Genomic DNA, 3,557 nt, shown 5'->3' on the forward strand with positions numbered 1-3,557 from the left:
AGCCTCTTGATGAAAGTGAAAGTGGAGAGTGAAAAAGTTGGCTTAAAGCTCAACATTCAGAAAACGAAGATCATGGCATCTGGTCCCATCATTTCAGGGGAAATAGATGGGGAAACAGTGGAAACCATGTCAGACTTTATTTTCTGGGCTCCAAAATCACTGCAGATGATGACTGCAGCCATGAAATTAAAAGGCACTTACTCCTTGGAAGAAAAATTATGACCAACCTAGGTAGCATATTCAAAAGCAGAGACATTACTTTGCCAACAAAGGTTCCTCTAGTCAAGGCTATGGTTTTTCTAGTGGTCATGTATGGATGTGAGAGTTGGACTGTGAAGAAGGCTGAGCGCCGAAGAATTGATGCTTTTGAACTGTGGTGTTGGAGAAGACTCTTGAGAGTCCCTTGGACTGCACGGAGATCCAGCCGGGCCATTCTGAAGGAGATCAGCCCTGGGATTTCTTTGGAAGGAATGATGCTAAAGCTGAAACTCCAGGACTCTGGCCACCTCATGCGAAGAGTTGACTCATTGGAAAAGACTCTGTTGCTGGGAGGGATTGGGGGCAGGTGGAGAAGGGGACGACAGAGGATGAGATGGTTGGGTGGCATCACTGACTCGATGGACGTGAGTCTGAGTGAACTCTGGGAGTTGGTGATGGACAGGGAGGCCTGGCGTGCTGTGATTCATGGGGGTCGCAAAGAGTCGGACACAACTGAGCGACTGATCTGATCTGATCTGATTCGTTTCTTCCTCCCTATCTCCCTTCTTGTCTTCCTTTCTCTCTTTCTTTCTTCCTTTCTTTATTTCTCTCCTTTTCTGTCACCAGTTAGACTTTCCTGCAAATGATTTGTTAAAATGCAAGTACTTCAAGTCTTTTTTCCCTACTGTTTCAACTGAAGAGAAAATAGACAATTTCCTACCTTTATCTCATTTAATGGGAGGCATTTATTCTTTCCATAACAGGGAAAGACTGAATACTCATTCATTTTTAGGTAGTTTGTATATGTGCATAAGATACAGATAGAGTTTTTATTTAAGTGGCCAGCAATGTTTGTCATTCTTATACTAGAAATGAAAGCATGTGACTCTCTGCTCTGAAGTCCCAGGATTGGACCCCAGTTAATCAGCATGGCACCTTGCAGATTTTTTAGGCACAGCCCATAGATCCTTAGTGTTAAGGAACCCTTCCCCCATCCCCAATAAATGGCTGTAGTATTGCAGTGATATTTTTGAGGATTCTAGAGGAACTCACATTTCTCATTCAGTTGTCTTACATCAAAATAAGACTGTACCCCCAGTTTACACATGATCACACTGTACCTCACAAAACCCCATGCAGGTATAATCATCATCTTTTCATAGGTTAGAAAGTCAGTCTTACCGGAAGGAAGTGATTGCCTAACATAACATAGAGCCGGGAAAAATGAAATATAGATTTGGAAAAGTTGAGGAGTCAGCCTTATGAACTGAGTCAGTTAGCACTAGAGGGTGATCACTTAACATTTCATTAATGATAAAAATCAGGTCTGTCTGTGATACCGGCACGTAGCCTTGGAATGTGTGTGTAGAAAGGGCAAGAGAATGTATGGAGAGAAAGGGCAAAAACATATGAAGCACTTACTGTGTGCTGGTCCTTTATGCATATGCTATCTTAAAGAGAACTAGTCCTTGGAAGGAAGCATAATTATATTCACTTGTGGAAATGAGAGAACTAGGCCTCTAGAGCATAGATGGCTTATCCAATTTTAATAACTTTTGCAAATATTGAGGGAAAGAACTGGGATTTGGCTTGAGGTATTTCTTCCGCCAAATGAAAATGTTAGGAAAGATGCATGAGCCAATATTTCCACCTAGAATCATCCTCATTCTACATCAACAACACCCATCCATCAAAAATTCAAGCACTTCCTTTTTTTCAGGCTGAAATAACCATCATCTATTCTTCTGGCAAGCTTATTAAAATTGAAATACCCTGTGCTTCAAAAATTTTGCAATCACTTTTGATTGAGTGAGTGATTCATTTATTGCTTTATTCATTCATCAAATACACAGCCTTGTAAACTATGTAATTGACATAGAGATAAATAAAGCAAGAAGTCTTGCTCTGAAGGAAGTTCTTGTCTCCTCAGGGAGAGAATGTGTTAAAATAGCTAAAAAGGAATAGAATAAAGGAATCTGGGAGTTTGGCAAAAGAAGAGTCATGGCTGAATAGATGACTGAGTAGATGAGCAAAAGCTTCATTAAAAAATGTCAGACTAGTGTCCTATGCAATGATTTTTAAACAGAATTAAGGAATCAATTGCTTGACGATGTTAAATGCATAATACACATAGGAAACTATGAGCTGGTGAAGGTACAAAGACATTTGATAAAATAAATAGCTTCTTCTATTTAGCCCCTATTCTATGCTAGGGTGTTTATGTATATTTATTCTTCATCTAACATCATATTGACTAATTGTCCTTAGAAACAATAGATTCAGTAAAGACTCTGAAGACTCTAAAGACTCTCAGCTTAATAATTTACATGGAATCATAAAATAATACATTTAGAATTCAAATTCACTTCTAAAATCATGACCCTTCTACTTTTCAATACTGTCTGTTATGAAACTCCTGAATTGAGGAGATTAACATACAAGTTGGAAACGTAAGATTTACAGATGGGAAAATAAATGGCTAATAATATGAGACAGTAAATAAAATGAATGATAAATATAATTTATAACTGGGGAAGGCAGTCATTCCTGTGGACTAAAAATTCTCCACAAAAAAGCTAAAATTTGAGCTCAGCCTAAAAAGACATTAGAAGTGGCTCAGATGGTAACGCATCTGCCTACAATGCGGGAGACCCAGGTTCAATTCCTGGGCCAGGAAGATCCCCTGGAGAAGGAAATGGCTACCCACTCCAGTACTCTTGCCTGGAAAATCCATGGACTGAGGAGTCTGGTAGGCCACTGTCCATGGGGTTGCAAAGGGTCAGACACTACTGAGTGACTTCACTGTCTTTCTTTCTCTTTATTCACATCCTCCTTAAGTCCAATGTCTCATGTTTAGAAATTGCAATAGTGCATTTACCTCTGACGATTCCTTGGGTTTGTTGGTTCAGCTCTGTACAGGCTAAAACATGAAATAATAGTGAGGAGGTTATCTAGGGACTGCAAAATCTGGCTGTCCTTGCAACATGGAAGTATTCTCTCCACTCTCTACCTTGCAAAAAGAGCTCATTAATTTATTAGGCCAGCTCTAGACACGCAGCTTCCCAGGTGGCTCAGAGGTTAAAGCATCTGCCTGGAATGCAGGTGACCTGGGTTCGATCCCTGGGTTGGGAAGATCCCCTGGAGAAGGAAATGACAATCTACTCCAGTATTATTGCCTGGAGAATCCCATGGATGGAAGAGCCTGGTGGGCTACAGTCCAAGGGGTCGCAAAGAGTTGGACACGACTGAGCGACTTCACTTACTTAGACACACTGAAGGAAAGGTAATAATGCAGACAGAGAACAGTGTGAACAAAACCATAAGATAGACCCACAAAGTACTCTAATAGGAGAGTACAT

The 3,557-nt window shown here is 40.4% G+C and overlaps 1 non-coding gene across 1 annotated transcript; it reads left to right on the forward strand.

Moving 5' to 3' along the window:
• The first annotated feature begins 3,258 nt into the window (after positions 1-3,258).
• Positions 3,259-3,330, forward strand: TRNAS-GGA. Its single transcript has one exon. It is a non-coding gene; the product is annotated as a tRNA-Ser (tRNA).
• Positions 3,331-3,557: the final 227 nt, after the last annotated feature.

Source organism: Bubalus bubalis, chromosome 2, assembly GCF_019923935.1.
Source record: "Bubalus bubalis isolate 160015118507 breed Murrah chromosome 2, NDDB_SH_1, whole genome shotgun sequence".
Taxonomy (NCBI): Eukaryota; Metazoa; Chordata; class Mammalia; order Artiodactyla; family Bovidae; genus Bubalus; species Bubalus bubalis.